Genomic DNA, 25,000 nt, shown 5'->3' with positions numbered 1-25,000 from the left:
GTGAGATCTCTGGGTATTAAAATGGCTGCCTATATATATATCTATGGCTGTGGATTGTCTACAACAACCTCTATGGTGTTTGACAACTGTTGGCCTTGTAATGTGACATTGGGACATATGGGTCCTCAATATGAAAATGTAGCAAAATCCACCGTGCAATGGATCCTGTTATTACACAGTCACACCAACACCCACACATGGCTGCTGACACACACATTCACTTTCCAGTACTGTGTTTCAAAAACCCTACCTAGCTATGTCTTGGTACTACAGTGTTACACAGTTATTGCAGGTGTCACAGAGCTCATACGTTAGGGACCTGTCTAAAGGTATCTTTGAAGGTGAGTGACATCAGCTGTAGTGCTAAAGGAGGGGTGAGGAAAGTGTAGGAAGTGTGAATGACCACAAACTCAGGTGTCAGCAAAGACACGCACACTCTCACATGCAAGCACACACATTATCACAGTTGCTAGTACCAAGCTTAGAACTCCTACCTAACTAGTTTGCTACACCTCGGTATTATGCAATTATCGCAAGTGCCACACAGCTTATATATGGAATAACTGTCCAAAGGTATCTTTGAAGGTGAGTGACATCAGCTGTAGTGCTAAAGAAGAGGTGAGGGAAGTGTAGGAAGTGTGAATGACCACAAAATCAGGTGTCAACAAAGACACACACACTCTCACACACATTATAACAGTTGTCAGGACCAGTATTAGAGCTCCTACTTAACTAGTTTGGTACATTATAGTATTACTCAGTTATCACAAGGGCCATGAAGTTTTTAGGGTTAAGACTTGGCCAAAGGGGTATTTCAAGGTGACTGACATCAGCAGGCATGCTAAAGTAGGCCAATGGCAGGGGTAGTAGTGTGAATGGCCTCAAAATCATTCATCTCCACACACAGACACTTCTGCGGACCAGGAATAGAACTCCTACCTAACAAGTTTGCTACACTACAGTATTACGCAGTTATCACGAGTACCACAGAGCTTATAGGGTTGAGATTTGGCCAAAGGGTTATTTCAAGGTGACTGACATCAGCAAGAGTGCTAACATGGGCGATGGGAAGTGCAGTGTTTGTGAATGGGCCATAAATCATTCCTCTGGAAACACACACACAGACTCAGTCACACACAACTTCACATTTGACAGGACTGAGTCATATGCTACATGAATACTGATTTGTACTATCATTTTACACAGTTATCACAAGTACCACAGACACTATAGGGCTGAGGGCTACCAAAAGGAATGTGTACAGTGATTGACATCAGCACATCATGTAATATCAGCCAATTGGATGTGTAGTGGGTGGGACAGGCCTCATAATGGAATTCTCTCTGTCACAGTCTGTCTCTCTCTTTCCCACATCTCTGTGTGTGTATGTTTGACATATTATAGTGTGTTGGCCTTGGATATGTGTGAGTATTCCTATCCAGTGTGTGTGTGAAGCATGAATGGTGTACAATGTGGTGGTGTGCACAGACATCTGTGAATGACAGATATGTATAGTTCACTGTGTTGTAGGACAAGAACTTCATTTTGCTAAATGTAGGAGCATGCCCAGTATGACCTTCTGTATTGAGTGTGTGAATCCATTCCAGGTAGGGTTGTACTCCAGTCCAGGGTTTGGTATTCTACACATACAGCTAGCAACCTGTTTCTGCAGGATATCTGTAGATATGTTGACAATATGGAGTCACAATGGGCGACAGATAGGGAGGTACTGTAACTATTGCTGTCTGTGCTGCTTGTGTTACATGGTTGGTGTTTGCAGAGATATTCAGACATATGTATTGTTTTACACTGTGATGTATTATGTCATCGACTACTGACAGATATAATTATTTACTCACAGTTATTTACTGGGAAATACAAGATGAATGAAGCTGAGTCCAGTATTGTGGTCCACAGCTTACACATTCTTGCACACTCCTGCCATTCTGGAGGGGTAGCTACAGACACTTGCTGGTGGGTCTGTGTAAATGGTCCAGCACCTTAGTACTATGGTGTCTGAGGATCCCCTTCTTATACATATATCAACTTAATAGAATGGCCATATCCTGCTGTGGCCATACCTCTCGGCTGTACAGATTCATCCAGGTTACCCACAGTCAGGGCTCATATATCTGGTCAGTTCCCCTTCACACTGTAATTTACAAGCAGGTCTGTAGCCACCCAGTACTGGGTTTGCAGGCAGGGGTAGTATGGGCACACATCAGAGTTTCAGACTTCACACACTCCATGACATACATGCTTCTACACCCCACCACTCTGTAATTCTATCATCTTCCTAACATTATACAAGCGATATCTGAGAAGTATCCCTATAGTTGACCCTTCATCCCAGCGGTATTTATAGATTGGTCCACAGTTCATGCAGTGGGACATGGGGGGCATGCTACTGGGATTTGTCAACATGGACTTGCATTTCTGTTCTGTTAACTGTGTTAGGTTGTTAGCTGTGATCTCATGAGATGCCATAAATTGGCACTACAGGTGGGGCACAAGCCTTTGACAGAGGACTGTAGGCCATTTGGTAGTGATGCAGGCCATTTGTAGCAGGCTACTTCATTCTTTCACTTCTACATTCCCAGGCTGCATGCCAGTGGATACCCCTGGGGTGACAGGGTAAGTGTGCAAGGTGTTAATGGCAATAGTTCCTGTCCATATTGATCCATTGGTCTAGATGCAGGCAGGGTGCTGCTAACAGCTAAGGACACACCTGCATAGGACACGTCTTCAGCATGTTGCATTCTGTGGGTATTCCCATATAGAAGTGGGGTCATACTGTACTCATTCCCAACAGCAAGGATATGACCTGTGATAAACCTGTGGCTGATGATGGGGTGAGCTGAGTGCATGTGTAATATGGAAGCTACTTGCAGCTGACTCACAAGATATACCTGGGACATTCCCCTTATGCTGCCTTGTGCAGGGACATAGGCAGTCACTCATTACTTCATAACTGTGCTTTTTGTGGTCTGCCAGTGACTGGCCAGGCTACATCACTAATCCATACTACACAGACAACTAACGTGCTGCTAACCTGTCTGTACAATTCCAATGTTATGTGCAGATGACAGTTACATTTTATGCTCTCTGTCTTGGATACTTCCATCTTTGTACTGTGTGTATGTATGGGCCCACATTCATGGCATGTCCATCTTTCAGATGGTTACAGACATTGACATCTGGACAGTGAGTATGGATGACTGCTGACATGGGTATTGCTGACAAGCATTGCATTTGGCACTGCAGTTGTCGGAACATGGCCCTGTCAACCACAGTACTGCCCATAGGCCACTGAGACACAATCCTCCATGCCTAAATGCTGACCACTTCCAGACAATATTAAACACACAACAACCTAACACACAGACCCCTGCATATTGTACACATGCAACAATCTATTCTGTAGATTGGGCCATCTCGGGTAATCTGTGCTCCACTGATACTACTCCTCACACTTGCATGTTACTGCATTTCTACATAGGATTGTGGGGAGGGGGGCACACCTGACAACTGTAAACTGTGCTATGACTGTACTGGTATGTCAGGTACTATGTTGGCTTCCACATCATTTTGTATTCTGACCTATCATGCAGATTGGAGGCATATCAGTGGAGTACAGATCTTAGGTTTTATTGACCTACATTTCAGTTTTAGACTTCTTACCCTTCAGAAGTAACATACAACTGCCAGACCTGTTCAGTCTGTCTGTGTAGGTCAGGAGGTGGGCTGTTCACCATTGCCAATCAATTGGAGGTCTTAGCCCAGCCTTTTGTTATGGTCACCTACACCTGTCCTGCTGGCTGAGGCTGGTGGTGGCTATGTGAGCCTCACTGACATGCATGTGTGTGTCCTATGTACACACATTTGGGCCACCACATGAACTGCAGTGTGATTTGTCACCTTGTCTAGTACTGCCTAGTGTGTTGACACCAGTATTTGTTATGGATTTCATGCTGCCCATATAGGTGTCCAGTATCTGCTGCCATCCCATTCAGCCACCCCAGTCCTTTGCATGCTCATATCCGTACCAAAGATACAACTATCAGAACATACTACTCCATTCAGTAATTGATAGGAAGAGTAACTTACCTTGTGGCTGGGCCAGTATTGAGGATGGTGCTGAAGGGGTGACTATGCCGGATGCACATAGTACACTCCCTATACATTGTAAAGCACAGGTAGTGTCATATTTGGCATCCCTTTTACTGTATGTGTGAGTCAGAGAGAGGTGTCATTCCCTGGGTCCCTACCATGTCAGAGTATGTGCTATGTGTTGCCTCTTTACCAAGGCCTGGGCATACGGGGCATGTCTTCTTCCACCTACATAGGCATGCTCAGGTGATTTCTCCTCTGAGTCCCTCTGCACCTGTGCTGGCCTTGGCAATGGTTGGGGTCTTTGTGGCCTTGCCCTGTGCTGTTCCTGCTGCAGCTGTTTCTGCAGGATCATGTTGTGTAGCATGGCACATACTATGAACATTTGTGTGCATGTATCCAGAGAGTACTGCAAGGTTCTACTAGATATGTCCAGAGAGAGGAACCATGACTTCAGCATCCCAAACACATGCTCTATTATGATTCTGGTTTGTGTGTGCCTCATTATGGAGTTCTTCTTCAGGTGTGTGTACATTTCGGAGGAGTGTCATCAGCCATGGAACCAGTGTGTAGCCAGCATCCCCCACTAGGTGGCCATATGGGATGTCCCCAATGACAAATGACTGGCACAGCTGTGTCATATGCCAGATGTGGGAGTTGTGATAGCTTCCAGGGCTGCCAGCACACACATTCAAGATAATGCCCTGGGCATCGTACACAACCTGGCAGTTGATGGAGGGGAAACCCTTGCGGTTTATGTAGACCCTACCCTGCTCTACAGGTGGTAATTTGATGTGTATATGTGTGCAGTCTATAGCACCCACTACCTCAGGGTATTCTGCTATTTGGTGGAAGAGAGGCATACTACTGGTCAATGCCTCATGGGTAATGGGGAAATATATGTGCTGACTGGCATGTGCTGACAATGGCATCCAGGAACTGGTAGAGTACCCTGGATGCTGATGCCTATGAGATCACCATGATATTCCCAGTTGCCCTTTGGAAGGTACCGATGGCTAGTATTCATTAGCCTACACATACCTTGGCAGCCACTGGGATGGGTTTCCCTCTGCTGGTTCTGTGTGTGAGGCGTGGCTGGTAGAGCTCAGCAATTTGCTGCAGAATGTCCCTGTCCACCCTTTAGTGCTCTAGTATCTCCAGCTCATGTAGGCCCTGGTAAGTTACCCTGGGTCTGTAATTTCTTCTCCTCCTCCTTACTGTGGGATGGTCATCAGCATTCACATCCTTACCACCCTCAGCCTCTTGCACATATTGATGTATGAGAGCAACAGCAGCCCCTATCATTTTGTTAGTTTTGTCAGTTAAAATTTCCCATCTGTGTACACCAGTGGTGAAGATTTTGTGGGAAAAAACAGAGTGAAAGAGGTTTGCATAGTTTATAGTACTTTGCTGGGCTGGGCTGGGCTGCTGCCTGTGTAATTGGCTGATTATGATACATTTCACCTGCCAGCTATGCTAGTTTTCCTTGATTGCCTTCCTGCTGCTGTTTTCCCTTCCCATTGCCTTTCCATTTAAGCCCTGAGGTGTGCCACGCATACCTAGTGCTCATATGTGAACTGAGCTGCTATTTCCTGGGTTTTTTTTTTTGTTTGTTTAAAACCCAGTGCACTGTGTGCACACCCGTTTAAGCAAGGAAAACAGTGCTCAACAATGCGAGACACACCACCTTCCTTAGCTCTGCTTAGCTAAAAGCAAACACAGGCCGCAGGGCTCCAATACGTTTACACCAAGCATGACACACCTCCGACTGAAGACATCCTCCTGTCCTGCCTACATGGTTCCCCATTCCTGCACCTACACAGTTAGTTGCAGGCTTCCAGTAGGTAGAAATCTATAATTCAGTGTAGGTACATTCCTTTGCATACCCCAGTGTGCAGGTCCATAGTTTCAATTCCCAAGCACACCCTTTCCCCTTGGCAACCAGTGCTCCCTTGTCTTGTTTACATTCTGCCTGCCACTGACTATAATGGCAAAATGCAGATTTTTGTTAAAAGGCAGTTTTTCCCTTTTTTTTAATTTTCGGCACCCCCGTGTTTGCATGCCGCTGCCCTTAGCTTAAACAGGTGAGATCGTCCAAAAAAAAAAAAAGTTTTTTTATAATATTTATGTGCCTTTTAATGCCAATGGCCTTATATTTGGCCATTGGCTTCTCTGTTCTACATAATGCGTGCTTTTCATGAGCTGTCATGCCTTTGTTTTGTCAGATGCAAAAATGTATTTGGCAACTAGCCGAATACATTTTTGCACTGACACTGTTCCTATACGAAATCTATTCAGCTTGCTGGAATGCAAAATCACCTCATTTGCATGGTTTTCACCAGCAAATGAAGTGATTTGCATACTGAATGCAATTCCATGCAGGAGCAGTATAGGGCCGCTCGTGCATGCTAAAAACAGCCCTATACTGGATTGCACGGCGGCCATATTGCGTGCAGGAGATGCTACAATGTTCCTGCACAGAATTTGGCCATTCGTGAATCTGGTTGATTATGTAAGTGTGAGCAGTTTCTACTTTGTCATGCTGAAATATTCCATGGGGTAATTTCATACTTTGTTATGAAAAAGAGGAAGTTCTGCACTTCGCTAGCAGACGTTAATAAATCATCATTTTAAAATAGTTTTTCATTAATGCCAAACATTCATCGGATGCGGATTTGGATTCAGAAGATACGCCCCTTGTCAGAAAACTTCAACTTTGTGTAGAGATGAATATTCTGCAGAATGAAGTAGAAAAGCCATCTGCTCCATGTGTTTTACCTATTGGCTGGTTATATATGTCTGCAGAGAGTCCATTTTGTCAGACTGTATTAAGTTAGGATTCTGTTTTTTATTTTACCTCTCCCCTTCCCTTACTGCTTTATGCATTACAGTCATCCCAGTGCTCCCGTCCATTAGTAGGTATTCCTGCTTCTCCTTCTTCCCACAGACTTTCCTAACTATGAGCTGGGGCTAGAGAGGATCTAAAAGCCATCTTGTGGGTTTACGTTAGCAGCTGCTTCTTCTGCTTAGGGGAATTAAGTTATAATTATCATCATTTCCCTACCTTCCCATTTCTTCATTGATATATGTCCTAGGACTATTCTGTGGACCACAACTCTCCTCAGAGAATGTCTTTAATGGATGCTCCCACACCCCCTGGGTGGGCAGGCCCATCCTTCCCCACCAGCACCCCAGACACCTCAGCCTCTAGTCAAACCTGCGACACCCGTGCTGTAGTTAGGGCTTTATCCCTCTGTGCCACAGCCTCTAAATATTCTTTTGTCATCTGAGCAAGAGAATGTGTGGTTGCTGAGATATTGCTGTAATGGATTTTAGTTGCTTATAATAATAGAAAAAACAAAAAGAACATGAACAGTCACAGGTAAAAGGAATAAACACTGTTTAATATGCAAACAAATAAAATCCAAGAGTAAGCGCTTTTGCGATCTTCCTGATTGATACTTCAGACTAAAATACATTAATTATCTCACTGAATTTAAACTGCTAATAAACTGATCAAAACACAGAATCAATTATCATACTTAATAGGTATAAAGTCATCTGTTAAAAATATGATATATACAAATAAATATCCTATCACAATAAACATATAATGATATTTAAATGCCTCATATTAATCATGGTTAAAACTTGATGCTATACACACACTTTATACTAATCATTGTTCCTAAAATAATGCATAACATATAAGAAACATGTATTTTACTGAGAGTTCAATGCTTAAGTGGTCTTGCTTTCAGAAATGGTTTTAGGGATATAATTTCATTAATCCCTGGGGGTTTATCAGCATTCAGCTGTAGGATCCATTTCTGTTCTGCCTCTGTCTTCCCCTCTAATGCTTTCAACCACTATCTCCAGAACAAAAAAAATTAAACACATGATGCATCCCATCTGCTTCCACATGCTTAGCTAGGGCGCTCATCTCTTTTTTGTTGACTATGCCCCTCATATGCTCCAAGATACGTTCCTTTAACATTCTGTTAGTTTTCTCAATATAAAAGACTTTGCAGTACTGGCAAAAAGTAAGATATACAATATTTCTTGTCCTGCAGTCTGTTTGGGGTGCATGGAAATGGAACCTGAAAAGATATATTTATAAGCTGTATGATTTCTACATGGGTAGGTTCCTGTCCTATTTGACAGTTCCTTAGATTTTATATCTGACATTTTGTAACATAGCTGTCTTTTTAGTAACTTCTTGTTTATAAAAGAAAAATGTGGTACAGAATAAATAACATCCTCAGTTCTTTTGTAGCTGTAAGGATGTTCCAGTTCTTCTTAAAAATCTCACAAAATAAATTAATGTCACTGGCATAGGATATTGGGAACCTGAGTTTTTCTCTTGTGGGATTACTTTCAGATGGTTCATGCACAGGGTGTTCTGAGAAGTATGGTTTTCCTTTGCCTTCACGCTTCTCATATGTTTCCTTAATACATGCATCTATCTCTGGTTGACTATAACCCCTGTTAAGGAAATCATCCCCTAGCAATAGCATCGCTTCCTCAAGTCCTTCTTCTCTATTATGTAGCCTTCTTACCCTCAGAAACTGCCCTTTCATTACATTCCTGCTGACATGTCTGGGGTGCATACTATTCTTATGCAGTAGGGAATTTCTCCTGCTTGGTTTCCTATACAATACAGTTGCTAGTCTCTCTAATTCTGACTTCTTAACTAGAAAATCTAGGAATTCAATCTGTTCACTGGAATGTTTGCAACTAAACTTCAAGAAAGGAGTCATCGTATGTAAGTATTTAATAAATCTTCCCAACATGTCTACTGTGTCACCCCAAAGAAAAAAACATGTCATCTACAAAATGCACATACCATAGTCTATGTTCAATAAACTCATTCCCATGCAAAAGCTTCGTATTCTCCCATTGTACTAAGGCTAGGTTGGCATAGCGATTTGCACAACCTGTGTCCATAGCTATGCCAAACTTCTGTAAGTAAAAATTTTCTCTAAATACAAAAACATTATTTTCTAAAATGATTTCCAGCAGACTGCATAGTAAATTAGTTTTCTCATTTGTAAAAATACATTTCATACACAATAAACTTCTAACATTTTCTATCCCCCATTGATTCGGTATCACTGTGAAGAGGGACGCTATATCTAATGTCACAAGTACAAAGTCTCTATTTAACACAGCTACCTTACTATGTAACAGTCATAAAAAAGATTTGGTGTCCTTCAACACTGTATCTCATGTCTCCAGTACTGGATGTAAGTTCTTTTCTACAAAGATTGACATAGCTTCTGTAGCCCAACCTTTACTCAAAACTATAGGTCTCATGGGTGGGCACTTCATATCTTTGTGTATTTTAAGGAGTCCATAGATAGAGTGATTGGAAACTCATTGTTAAAATATTTAAATAAATCCTCTATCTGGTATGTCATTAATAAATCAAACAACAGAAAAGAAGTTCTATCTATTATGCTCTTCACTGCAACTTTTGTAATGCCTGTATAGGATTCACAGTCATTTAACAGCTTCAACATCTGCTCAACATACAATTCTTTATACATGATCACAATCCCTCCCCCTTTATCTGCTGGTCTAATTTCAATAGATTGCAAAGCCCGTAGTTCACAAAGTGCATTAGTTTCATCTCTACTCAAATTATAGAACAGAGATGGTCTATTTACATCAAAAGCCTCCCTTATCTGCCTTTCACAGACTGAGATAAAAGCATCAACCATCAGATGCATCTTTGGTGCAAATGTACTAGGTCTTTTAAAACAATGCTCACTCAACACAGGAGTTTCTTTAAACAAAGCTTTAAGGGACAAAATTAGGCCAGACAGTTTCATTTCTTCTAATATATCTACCATTACAGTTCTCTGGGCTGGAATAAAAGCAAGCCCTTTATCTAACAATGAAATCTGGGCTTCCATTAACTGTAAAGAAGATAAATTAATTACCAAACCCTCGTGTTCCTGCAGTGAGTTGTCATCTTGCTTTGTGTCCCCTCTGTGTTCTGTGTTTGTCGAAGTTGGCCTTTTCTCCCTCTGCTTTTTGACCTTTCCCTTATAGGTTCTTTAAGGTAAAGGGTATGAGCAGAGTCTCTTCTGTCCCTTTTAAAGCCATAGAAAAAGGAATATTCTCGGTAGATGAATTGCCATTCTCAGTGATTTTCCCATTGTTCTGTGTTATTCTGTCTCTTGTTCTCACTATCTGCTGTTGCTCAGTTGAAATGATGGATGAATTCTGTACTTGAATCAGGTTAGAAGGTGTAGAGATGAATATTCTGCAGAATGAATTAGAAAAGCCATCTGCTCCATGTGTTTTACCTATTGGCTGGTTATATATGTCTGCAGAGAGTCCATCTTGTCAGACTGGAATAGGGTAGGATTCTGTTTTTTTTTTTTTACCTCTCCCCTCCCCTTACTGCTTCATGCATTCCAGTCATCCCAGTGCTCCCATCCATTAGTAGGTATTCCTACTTCTCCTTCTTCCCGCAGACTTTCCTAACTATGAGCTGGGGCTAGAGAGGATCTAAAAGCCATCTTGTGGGTTTACACTGGCAACTGCTTCTTCTGCTTAGGGGAATTAAGTTATAATTATCATCATTTCCCTACCTTCCCATTTCTTCATTGATATATGCCCAAGGACTATTCTGTGGACCACAACTCTCCTCAGAGATTGTCTTCAATGGATGCTCCCCCACCCCCTGGGTGGGCAGGCCCATCCTTCCCAACCAGCACCCCAGACACCTCATCCACTAGTCAAACCGGGGACACCTGTGCTGTAGCTAGGGCTTTATCCCTCTGTGTCACAGCCTCTAAATATTCTTTTGTCATCTGAGCAAGAGAATATTTGGTTGCTGAGATATTGCTGTAATGGATTTTAGTTGCCTATAATAATAGAATGACTGTAAATATTGCTGCATTTTTTTTATAAAGAGCTTTGGGATTACTATTTTTGGTGTTAGGTTTTTTGCAAAGTGTAAATATTTTCTGGATATTAATGACAGGTATTTACCAATTAATGGACGTTCAATGGTATATAAGAAGTCATTCTGAGATGTATTAACTAATTCTGATGAAGTCAAACTACATTGACGAAAGCACTTAATTTTTTCTGTACTACAGTGGAAATGAGTGTTTCTGGACTCGCAACATTAGTGCTATTTTCTTTGTTGTAAATGTTTTTCGAGCACTAATTTTCCACCATTTATTTTGGTTTACATGAAATGCTTTTGTGTTTGAAGATGTTTACATGCAATGAATATCTCTAAAATTGCAATTTAAAGATGTAAATGAAGTTAGAAGTAAGCGATATAAAAAGAATAGCACTGTTGTGCCATTATTCCCGCCCAACATTGATACTTTTTTTAAAAGCTTGCGAAAATGCAATTTATAATAGTGGAAATGATTATGTACTAAATGGAAATGGACATAAATTATCTATAAATGAACGGCAAGCTCTGTATGATTTACAACATAATAATAGTATTGTGATACGTCCCTCTGATAAAGGGGGACCTGTTGTAGTTTTAAACTCTAGCTTTAATTATGAAGCAAAGGGAGAAATGTTAGCTGATTCTAAAGTTTATAAAATTGTTTCAATAGCAGTTGCGTATGATACGGATCACCATATTTCTAATGCTTTGTATGAAAGCATGTGCATGGGTTTATTGAACAAATAATTACTTCAGTTTTTTCTAGTGGAAAATCCCTTGATTCCTCAGATACATGGTCTCCCTAAAATTCACAAGGATCCCTTCAGCCCAAAGTTTAGACCAATAGTGGCAGGTGCAGAAGGGCTAACAGAATCATCTTTATATATTTAGATGGTGAACTGAAAGAAGTGTTGAATGATTTAGCATATGTTTTGAGAGATACTGAACATTTTTTAGGGGACTTGTATGAGGCTACAAAAGGAATGTTGAATGAGGGTTTAGTAGCCATACTAGATGTAGTATCACTTTTTATGAGCATACCTAATGATAAAGTGATAGACATTGTAAAATCAGTGTTACAGAGGCATGGTAAGTTATCCCCTCAAAGAGTAGAGTTCTTATGTATGTTACTTGAAATTATGCTTGAGCAGAATATTTTTATGTTTAAAGAAACCTGTTATTGGCAATTGTCGAGAGTTGCTATGGGCACTAGTTGCACCAGTACTTATGCAAACCTAGTCATGGTGGCCTGGGAACAGAAGTATTTAACATCTAACCCACAGATTGTCTTTTACAGATGTTTTGTAGATGATCTTTTTATTCAATGGAAGTGGAGTGAAGAACATTTGAAGTCTTTCCATATTCAGCTTAATAATACCAGTGATTTTTTGCAGTTCACAATGAACTATTCTGCACACAATATAGATTTTTTGGATGTCACCATCTATAAGGTAGATGAGGGATGGGAAACTAAACTTCATAGAAAACAATGTTATTCTCCAACATTTTTGCATTGGATTAGTATGCATAATAAGCACATTTTTTCAAATATAGTTAAAGGGCAGGCAATGAGGGTATCATGGTTATGCTGTCAAGAGGAAACATATAAAACATAACTTTCTAACCTTAAACAGGATTTTTGAGTAGAGGTTATCCCAAACAAGAAATAGATAAAGTGTATTATAATGTACATGAGGAAAGAAAAGGTAAAGCAAAACCATATTACTCTGATAGAGTAATAGATGAAGGTCATGGTGAGAGAGATCATAACAAAGGACCTTCTCAGACATCTCTGGTGTTGCCCTATACAATGGATGTTCAAAAGTTTAAAGATATTATACATCAGAAGTGGCATATATTACTAGTGGATGATGACACAGCAAGTATAGTGGGCATACGACCACACTTTACTTTTAAAAATAGAAATAATTTACAGCTTTGCTACCCAAGAATGACTAGATCATTGGATAGCTTAAATATGGGCACTCATAAGTGTGGAAATTGTGCATACTGTCAGTACATTGATGAATCCAGATTTTTTAAACATCCAGGGACAGGGCACATCTGGGAATTGAGAGTACAGCAGATTGTAACACAAGTAATATAGTGTATGTGGCCCATTGCAAAAATCTGTTTTCAATTCTATGTAGGAGAAAACAATTGCCACCTTAGAGAACGTATCAGAGACCATATAAACTGTACTAGAAGAGGACAGAAATATAGTGCTTTAGCAAAACATACTCTCTCCAAAGGTATAGAACATTCATTCCTTTTTCAAGTGCTATATGTACAAAGTATAAGTGTTAGGATGGGGGATATAGTAAATTCAACAGAAAATATGGAAGTTCATTAGATTTTGAGACTGGGAGCACATAGAGTGCTAGGTCTTAATGACTCTGTCCCTCTTAAACCGGTTCTAAAATCTAGCAAGCTGAAGTAATTCTAACATATTTCATTAGTAACATTGGTAGAATAGGTCATTCTTATTACATTATACATACTTTATGTATTTAACATTCTTATGTACATTTATGCATTAGAAATAGTATTTAATAGTAATTATGCATAGGTATAGAATGATGTATATATTTTTATAGTATGTTGTTGCTTTAAAAGTATATGGAGTAATTAGTGTAATTAAATTGTATAAGTGCTAGGATTGGTTAGTTTGAATTTGTTGAGGGAATATAAGCACTTCATGTGGATTAGTTTTTTGGCTGATGAAGCAATGTTGTGCATTGTGAAAGTGCTTACACTTTTTTATTAAGCTAGTGGACTTTTACTGCTGCTGCTTTATTTTGTTCAACTATTGTGATGACAGCATTCCAGCTACCTTCCATCTGAGTTTTTGTGTGTGAGAATTAGATGTGTTCTTGAGATGTAGTGACCTTTGAATGGTAGGGGTAAGTGACATGATAAACTGTGTAGGAGGTCAAGGAGCTTGACCCTCACATTTAATAATGATCATATTTTTTTTTTTTTTGTATTTTTGTGTTTTGAATTGTTGAAGTGGATATTACGCCACCAGATGACTTTTCAGACGTTTCTCATTCACTGCACAAGTTTTCATTTGGTGTTTTGAATTTTTAAGGAATGTATTTGAAATTGTAATGCTCAAGCATATCCACTTCCCTACACTGTCTATGATTTGTACATTAACTATAATGTCTGAATGTGGCACCTCTTCCAGATGATGTAAGCAAGTCAGCGAGACCCAGGAGGCAATTGTAATGTCAGAGTGGGTGTAGTTTGGTTATATGGTCTCTAACAAGCATTCATTAACAGGAAACATGGATGTTACCCACCTCAACACCCAAGGAAAGGCAACGAGGCAATACCTATTCATTCAACCCCCTTTCTGACAGCTTTTACTAGTAACCATGCTACTAATGTAATCCATGTCCGATTGGTCAAAATCAGGGCTCCAATCCTCTATGCTACAGAGCATGTACTGGATGCAATATATTTTAGCTAACAAAAGTGGGAAACGTGATGCCCAATAAAATGTTTGCATGATGGTGCAGCATTCCCTTTGTAAGGAAAAAAAATATGCCATGCCCTACCTGCTATAATATTAAGTTTAATATGACAACTGTTATCCTGGATAAGAAGCCTATGAGATGCCTATAGATTCTGCAATAGGCCACTGAGATCTGTGTATAGAATGCAGGTGGGGATTGACACATTAAAGATCACCCTGATGCTGCTCATTGGGTTGGATCTTCAGTGTACTTTCTTGAGGAGTGACACATTTTCTTTATACACCCTGTAATGCCCATGTACATTTGGACTTATACTTTTGAAAAATATACCTTTTACAGTCTCCATGTGCACTAAAGAATGAATGGATACACACAGCACCTCCATTGACCATGTTATCATTAAGATTCAAGTCATCCAAGACTGAATACTGTGCCATATAACTTACCACCAGTAAGTCCTATGCACTCATAGTTTTAGTCATACTCGATGCTCTTTTCCTTATGTCATCTTTTATTAATTTCCAGTATAAATAGATGATTTTCAGACTTAAGATATGCAGCTTTTCTTGCAACATTTTTATATGGCCTTAAACACCTACAGTACCACTATATAGCTCAGCAACTTCTCAGTATAAATTTGTCTTCTATCCCTTTGACCTTACTGCCACTTCTGTTGTCTCTACTTACCCCTGACAAGTGTTCTCCCTTTAGTAAAATTCTAACTCCTACTCACTACCTTCTACATCTACCTCTACATCGCTACACCTCACTTTTTCTCTATATCACCTAACAAATATGCACACTACTCACCTTCCCTCACTTACGTTTTGCTTCCTGCTCTCATCACCTCCTCTCTGCTTTGTATTCATATCCCCCAAAACTATTCTTTCTTCTTTCTCCTATGGTCCTACCCATAAATGCAACAGTATAATTTGACATTTTAAATCTCATTGTATATGATATTTTGCCTAGTATTGATTTGTAATGACTATATTTTACTGATTGCAGATTTTCTGTTGTATTGCTGTGGTTCAATTATTGCATGGCCATATTGTAACTGTTGGCTTTACAATTTCTTATGTTATATAAAACTGACTATTTTGTAACCGGAACATTTCTCCCTGGGCCTTGACTGAACAGGAGCTATCACAGCCCTGTCAGATTGCCCCAGTCAACAAAAGCAATCCAATCAATCAATCAATCAATCAATCAATAATAAATAACTGTACGCAGCTCAGACAGGTCAAATGGTTTATGTTTTACTTTTCACCCTTGTACTTTACTTTATGCCTGTTTATGAATTCTAAATAATTTGCATGCTCATACAGCAGTTACATGAGTTTGTACTGTGCATGACTTGTTCATAGAAATTCAAATGTATGTGTTTACATTATTACACAAAGTAAAACTTGAATTTATTTTGGTGTATTCAAAATGAAAAATGAAATACAAATGAAATTGATGACAAATAAATAATTGTTCTATGGTATCCAATGGCAAAGCAATTTTACCTCTGACTGCCATCTTAGACTTTGGTTCATAGTTCTATGGACCAATATGGGACTGGATTAGGGGTCACACTGGGTGGTCAGTGTCAGATCTGCTTATCTCAAGTGGAGGTTATAGACTGCTTCTTTGCAACAGTGTCCACTGGTAATGGTAAGGTATCATGAACTGTTAATATTTCTAAAGATGTGCAAAGACATGAGTATGTGAAAAACATATTTGCAAGAACACTCTCACATATAAATACCTGAAATGTGTGCCTTGCATGTTTTACACATTCTGGTCTGGAAAAGGCATTTATAGAAACATTCTAAAGTATAATAATTTGAGACTAATTTGGCAACTTAGACAGTCAAGGAGATGTCAGTCTCTTGTGCTCTATAACCAACAAAATGCATATAAGATTCCTCTCTATATTTGTAAGGGAATCTCAATTCCACTTCATTGACTAACCTATGGCCTAACCCCTCAGGATGGGAGTGAATGCACTATTACGGAAGCCTGAATTTAACAGAATGAGATTAAGAGAGATATAGACCAGAATAGACATTAAAAATTAAAAGGATTGTCAAGATAAAACATGCAAACAGCATTCTTCACTAAATGCAATCTATTCACAAATAGTGGGTAGTCACACAGTGCTAAACATAAGTTTAAATGGCCTGAGCACTTACTGAATACTGTTTAACACATCAGTTATTTTGGAAACCTTTGTATACCTGAAGCTAGGATAGTTTACTGTTATAATGTCGAGTGTGCCTTGTATGAAAGTGAAAAGTGCAATCCTCAAAATGCAGACATACCGTTAAAAGGTGTTTAAAATGTCGATTGTGGAAGACCGACTCTGTTACGACATTCAACACTATGCAGTTGACCTTTATACCGTTGGCGTAATACTTAGTATACATTGGCTTGAGTACATGATGTCGATGTCACCATTTCCAGGATATTTTACATGTGTAGTGCTTTGTGATTGGATTACTTTGTAGATGGTAGTTGAATGCAGCAGGTTAATTGAGAAACTGTAAGTAAAGCAAGGTGGTGCATGCATGGGCAGTGTTTCGTATTGCGATCGTGGGACAGTGCAGATCAAGAGATTTACAGTTTACCACACTGTAGTATGATCTCAGAGTTGGAATATATACATGGTAGGGGGTTTGTGGGGCAAAGCCCCCCACAGGGGGGGTTGCAGGGGAGCTTGCCCCCAAGCAAAAACATTACTGTCAGCACTGTGCAGTACGGATCTGGTCCATACGTACTGCTGCAAAGGGGACAATGGACTTCGGAAGTCAAATTCAACTTCATCTCAATTAGGTTGCCAATATTCCAACCTAATTAATATTCCAAACATCGAACATATAAACTGCATTTTTGAACTGTTTATGTTCTGATGGTTGATGTTTTAATAGTAAACCAGCTAGAATATTTATATTGTGTTTGGTTGTTCAAAATATTACAATAAAACATTTTTGAACATTTTTTGTTACAAATCTTTATATGAGGATATACTTTTGTTTATTTTACATTCTCATTTTACTTATGTAGCAGTTTTAATAGTTCATTAATTTATTTATGTTTCATCATATTTATTCCTTCCTTCCTTTGTTGGTACTACGTTTACTGTTGTTGTTGCATGCTTTAATTTTTGCATATTTGATTTTTGTAGGGACCTTGGATGTCGGCACTTAAAGATGAAGCTCAAGATAATATATAAAGGAATTAGATCTTACAGTCTAAGGACAATTCACATAGAATATGCTAATGTAAGACATATAGTAAATCAATTTTTTTGAAATGTTGCAGGTTCTTCTACATCTACATTCACACTAATTTTTATCATCAATTCTTTTGTTGTGCTCCAGGCATTATACAATTAAGATATCCTCAAGTATATCTTGGAGTTTTCCAGAAACCATCTGACAGAAAACTCCTGTTCTTCTGAGCTTCTTCCACAGTTCCACTATGTTCACTTGTACCCAGGTCAATAACAGGCAGGAATATTATTTCCTTTTTCCTCTCGCTTCTACTGTAATGAAATTCAACAAAGTTGTTCCGGACACTGCTCATTCCCCATTCCATTTATGAGTCTGGTAAATGTACAAGAAAATGTTATAATGGAATTTTTTTCTTTAACTGATGAACTTTAGTTACTTTTTATAGTTGTCAGGACTGGACACAGAACTCAATATGTGACTTTAACAATGAATAAAATAACAAAATGATGACCTCAACAGATATGGGCTCCCTGTTCCATGCACTCCAGGATTCACTAACTTTTCTGTTGTATTTTATGATGTGTAGAATAAATCAGATTAGGGTTAAGTATTTCACATAATCTTATCTTCATGTTTTATGCTAAAGATCACATCACCGAGTATGTGTGGTATTTCATTTTTGTGGATTTCTCTCTCCTCTCTCTCTCTCTATCTCTCTCTCTCTCTCTCAGGTGCATAACCTTGCATTTTTTTTACTTTGAGTCACAAATGTCACCAGTCTACAGAAGCTTCAAGCTGAAAAGAGATCTGTTGCAAGGCCAACACCTTCAGTTTTGACCACCACAACATACTTGCTGTTTCCAGAATATAATCTGTTTTTGTTTTACAACATCAGTACAGATCTGATACAAATATTCTGTACAGGAAGAGTGTCAGTACTCAGTCCTGCAGTACTTGTTTCCTGACTTTATATGCACATCTGTTTGTTTGATTGTTTGTTTAGGTATGTTGCCAACAGAGATGACCACTGTGGTAAAACTTCTTTCAAAACAACAGATAGAATTACACCTCACTGAACCTTTTCTGATATTAAAAAGCACAACTCACTTAAAATTCCACTTCTTCGTCTTCTCCTTTTGGCTTCTTGCATTCATATATTCATAGATTAGTATTAGGCTAACTGCCCTTGTGGGCCATTTTAAGCTTAGTCAATTACCCCATGTGAAAATCAAATCCTGAACCTTGCATTTGTAAGATAAACACTTTTACCATTATGCAAACCCCCCACCTCCCTAGTGGTTGCCACAGTGGCACATCGGTCCACAGAACAAGTGGCAAAAGAGTCTTATGGTATTGAAATATCAGCCCAGTGCCCGACCTTCCACAGAAGGCACACAGACACTCACAACTAGGGCCAATTTAGAATGTCCAATACACCTGCAGCATATCTTGGGAATGTGGGAGGAAACCAGACCACCCAGAGGAAACCCACACGAACAGAGGGAGGACATGAAAACTCCATACAGAAGGCATCCCAGCTGAGAATCGAATATTGGCTTGGATGCCTGCAGAATTAATGCCAAACAAAAGAGGATCTGCAATTTCTCCCTGTGATATCCCTCTAGTTACAGCTTTTGCTCAGAGATTGTAACAGCAAACTTCAGTAGTTGAAATCTGAAAGAAAGCCACCAGTAATACCAGCATGAAGAAACAATATCAAAACCCATGGACAGGTCAAGAAAAGCACTGTGCAAAGAGTGACTACTGCCCTATTGCCTCTGTAATCTTTTCCAAAAAGGTTATTAGATTCAGGACACAGAACTTGTCCTTCATGAAACCAAATAAGTGGGGTCTACATTGATTAAGTTTCCAGTGTCTCCATAAATTCTGCTATGATACATTCCATGGCTTTTTATATAAAGCTAGTGAAGCTAATGGGGATATAATTTACTGAGTCTGCAGAGGGGCCATCCATGTGAAAAGAAGTCACAGTGTCTGTTCTCCAGGCATCAGCGAAAACCTCTATATTTAGGATGACATTGAACATTTTAAGTAAAGGCTTGAATAAAGCTCACTTGGCACTGAAGAAAATGCTTCCCAATATGCTATCTGGTAAGACAAAAACTTTATTTTTATTCTTGAACAGGGATTCTAAGAGTTGTTCCGATTTGATTACAAGGGAAAATACATTTTCATGGATAACTGATGCACTAAATTTGTCTGCTAATATATTAACTATATAATTGGAACCAGAATGTGTGATATTATTATATATGAGCTTAGTGTATTGGTAAATATTGTTCTTTCTTTCCCCTCTATAAGTGAAGAAAGATTAAGAGTTTCCTTTAGAATCTGCAGCAAACGTAAGTCCATACTGTGCTTTATATTTTCTAATGGTCCTCCTTGCTGTCATGTTTTATGTGGACTTGAGGTAGTGGGATGGGAATTTCTTAGATCATTTCTTTCTATTGTTATCCAGTTTATTAATACAGGAACTTTACCAGAGAGATTAATTACTGCATTTACCATTATATTTAGGGTGAATGGAACAAACTTTTTTAAGCAGCTGTTTTGATGCTGATAAAATCAGACATGGAGGGGCGGGAGACTTAAACCTTGACAGGGCGGGAGACTTAAACCTTGACAGGGCGGGAGACTTAAACCTTGACACGGTTATAAATAGAACGTGCTGGAGGGACAGATTCATCACCCAGAGACTCCCTATGCTGTGGAACAAAATCCCGGTACATGTGAGGCAGAGCACCTCGCTGGCCTTGTTCAAGAGGAATCTTGACCAATGGATGGGAGATCGCAGATATACCCCAGGGATTACTTCAGTGTCACTGCTTGACAGAGGCACAGAAAAATGATAGGCATAGTTTTTATTCAAACTAAAGGGGTGGCGAAAGCCACATAACTATGGGCTAGGCTTATAAATGCCCTTGGGCAGATAGCCTAGTATGAACCTATGAACCTATGAACCTATGAATGGGGCATCCCTCTTGTTTGGGTCTATCTGTGGGGGATTGAGAATTTTGCATAGGTCTTCTAGAAGCTGAAGTTAGGTTAACCCTAGAAAGTCCCTAGCTTTACTTGGTGGTGTACCAGAAAGCCTGAGAAAGAAAGTAACTGATTTGTGGTCAGATTTAATCAGGGATGAGGAGATTCATACTGGGGTACAGGCAAGGACTAGGTTGGAAAGGACCATGTCAAAGATATTAAAGCCTCTAGTGGGTAATGCGACAATTTGCTGAACTACACTGGTATTAACAAACTCTAGAAATACTGAACATATTCATTTTTAGAGATGTAAATGTGATAGTGCTTGAGTGGTTTATGTTTCCTAGCAAGAAGATATTTTGTATGCTATTTAACCTCTCAGTTGTATTAAAGTAATTTCTATGACCTTTGAGGGGCATTAATAAAGATCTGTAGCTAGCAATGTAGTAATAGTTGGATTTGTTAAGGATGATATGGATCTCCATGAGCTTCAGGTTCACGATGTGGATATTCTGATATGAGGTAATGGTGCTTCTGGCAAATACAGATACTTCTCTGTAGTTACCCAAGTGCCTGAAGGCATGATAGGCAATAAACCCTGGTATATAGGGAGTGCTGTCATTGCATTAAGACCTTAACTACACAGATATGAATATGCCTGAGTTGTAGGAGGGTGTCAAGTTCTGGCATCTTTCTGTTTACACTCCTAGTACTGACTAGTGCCAGCATGATGTTGTTCCAATATGGGTTTGAGTTTGCTATGTTGGAATATTTAGTAGAGTGACTTTGCCTAAACAAGCAATGTAGGGACAGAAAAGGCTTTAACCAGTATTCAGAAGCCATGGTATGAGAAGTGTTCTTAAAGGTACAAAACAAGGATGTCCACTTTCTCCACTATTATTCACTTTAGTAATGGAGCCTTGGGTTAATTTGATCAGAAACAGTACTGACATTCTATACAGTCTCTATTTGATAACATGATGAATTTTAAAAGTATTTCTGGTTTAATATTCAATGAAGAAAAAACTAAAATACTACCTATATATACACGAAAAAATATTCTCATTAGTGATTTTACTAAATATGTACCCAATTCAGGTCAGATAACTTATTTAGGTATAATACTATCTAAAGATATTAAATCTATTATATATAATAATTATAATACCTGTTTTCTTAATATACAAAATCTTTTTAATACCTGGAATAATATGTTTTTTACTATGGAGGAGAGACTTACAATTATTAAAATGATAATATTCCCCAAGATTTTATACTTAATACAATCAATAATACTTCCACCTACAAAAATAATTATCAAGAAACTGAACACACTAATGTTAAATTTCTTATGGGCACCTAATAGACCTAGGATTGCATTAAAGAAACATACTAATAGCTGGTCTCAAGGGGTATTTCTTTTCCAGACTTTAATTTATATACTATCTCTTCTATTGTAAAAGTTATTACTTTATTAATAGATCAGTCATATGTCACAAAATGGAAAGATTATTGGGAGCTAATTAGTATACACTTCATGAAAATCTCCTTAACACATAAAAATATGATTGCAAATAACTCCATGTTATGGTTACTAAAGGAATTTTGTACTTCACCTATTACACCTAAACATATGGTTTGTTACCCATTAAATATTATTATTAGTTATCGTAACTTTATATTCATGCACCCTAAGTATAGGGAATGGAATTTTATTGTATTTCCTATAATGTATACTCAGGGTATGCTTTTGTCATCTACTTCTGAAGGAACTCATTTAGCTATAGATAATGATCTAAAGTACTGGTATCAGTTGATATCTGATAATAAAGTTAAAAATCTAGATTTCTTAAAACAAGAATTTGATCTTGCACGAGGATGACTACGTTCCCTAAACCAGTCATGTGACGGCCTCCCCGTCAACAAACACGGATATAGGAAGGTAATGCGGAGAATATGAGGAAATGCGGAAGCAGTGTAAATGGAGCCATAATGAGCAATCAACACCAATCAATCCAGGAAGGGCAAACGGCGGCAGCTGATAACTCTGCATGCAGACCCCTGCATAACGGGAAAGGGGAGGCATATGAATGCAAAGATAGTAGGGGATGTAGCAGAAATGCAAAGAGCAAATAACCGAAATAGCACAGCCAAGTACAGAGGTAGCATAACTGCGGCTGCAGATAAAATGCATCATATGCCATGTGCCTGCAGGATGCAGTAATGTAAGATGCAAAGCCAAGGCAATGCAGGCAACTGTAATGTAACACTACAGGCAGTACCGTTGCAGTTGCAACCGTAAAACCACGGAAATAAGCCATGGATACGGCTGCACAGACACACCCAATTACATCACCGGGTATACAGCACAACAGTATTAAGTGTGAATGCACACAACACACAGCGCGATTTCCCAAACACCGCACCGTAGGGTGTAAACAGACGGGGAACTTTTAATATGTATATGCTGGGTGCCGCCGTGGCCGTGATGCATAGGTATGTGGCAGAGACAGACGGAGTTGCGGAGGGTGGTGCCGACAACTACCGTAGGCCTCACAGGAGAAGGAGAGTGTTCAGACCAAGGGTGACCTACCAGGGGCTGCGAGACCTGGAGATAGTAGAGTGCTACAGGGTGGACAGGGACATGTTACAGCAAATAGTGGAGCTGTGCCGGCCGCCTGAGAACAAGAGACAACAGAGGGGAGCCCATCCCAGTGGACACAAAGGTATGTGTGAGCTTGCGAATACTGGCTACAGGTACCTTTCAAAGGCCAACCGGGGACATAATGGGCATCTCACAGGCATCAGCATCCAGGGTACTACACCAGTTCCTGGATGCCATGTTACCACATGCCCATGAGCACATAAATTTCCCCACATCTCAGGAGGAGTTGGCTAGCAATATGCGCCGCTTCCACCGTGTAGCACAATACCCGGAGGTCCTGGGTGCGATAGACTGTACGCACATAGAAATTAAGTCACCACCCGGGGAGCAGGGTAGACGCTACATAAACCGCAAGGATACCCCTCCATCAATTGCCAGGTCGTGTGCAATGCGCAGGGCATTATCATGGATGTGTGTGCTGGCAGCCCTGGAAGCTACCATGACTCCCATATCTGGCATGCCTCACAGCTGTATCAGGTATTCGCCAGGGGGGACATCACACAAGGTCACCTTGTGGGGGATGCTGGCTACACACTGTAGCCGTGGTTGATGACACCCATCAGAAATGCACACACACACATGCAAGAACGCCATAATGAGGCACACGCACAAACAAGAATAATCATAGAGCGTGTGTTCGGGATGTTGAAATCACGGTTCCGGTGCTTGGATACATCCGGTGGAGCCTTGCAGTACTCTCCAGGCACAAGTGCCCACATATTCATAGTATGTTGTATGCTACACAATATGATTCTGCGGAAACAGCTGCTGCAGGGACATAATGCCGGAGGGCCACCAAGCCCGCCACAACTGCCAGGGCAAGCACAGGGCGTTCAGCGCCATGGACACACTGAGCCAGCCCCAGTAGGTAGACAGAGGCGTACCCAATATGCCTATGCCCTGGCAAAGAGGGAACGCATAGCACATACTTTGACAGTGTAGGCCCCATGGACTGACACCTCCTGACCTGCACACACAGTAAAATGGACGCCACACAAACATGTCCGCCCGTAATGTGTACCGTATGTGCGGACGTATGTGTGACTCCAACAAAGGCACCGCCCAAACACTGCACACCCAATAGCCAGCAGAGCATGGAACGCCAACACCTCACCGCACACCGGTTCTACAGCACACGGCGTAGCCGTATGCTGCCACTATCGCCGCAAGTCGACCACATATGTACTCATGTGCATACACAGATACGGAAATAGATATCAGTACACATGTAGAAATATATGTACGCATACACAGATATAAAGTACAACAGGGTAATATGGAACCCGGGGATGCAAGTTCACAGATAAGTAAGACGCAAAATCACCACATAGTAAACATAGTGACCGACAACCCGATCATCCGGGAGGGTGGCAGAGCAGGTAACGCCAGCCATGGAAATGTCAACCTGCATCAATACATATCCGCGTGTCGGGATGGTCACCAGTCCATGGTATAGTAACGGGATATGTGCGTGTCATATCCATAGGATATGAGTGCGGAGATTCACGCCGCCACCGGCGTCGCCAACGACGTATTGTGTTCAACCGTCGGTCGAAGCGGCAAGCATACCAAAATGGTATAGTAAAACCCGGATACG

This window comes from Protopterus annectens, chromosome 1.part1 (genome assembly GCF_019279795.1).
Source record: "Protopterus annectens isolate FY-2018-M chromosome 1.part1, PAN1.0, whole genome shotgun sequence".
NCBI classification, from domain to species: Eukaryota; Metazoa; Chordata; order Ceratodontiformes; family Protopteridae; genus Protopterus; species Protopterus annectens.
Note: the sequence above shows the minus strand (reverse complement) of the source record.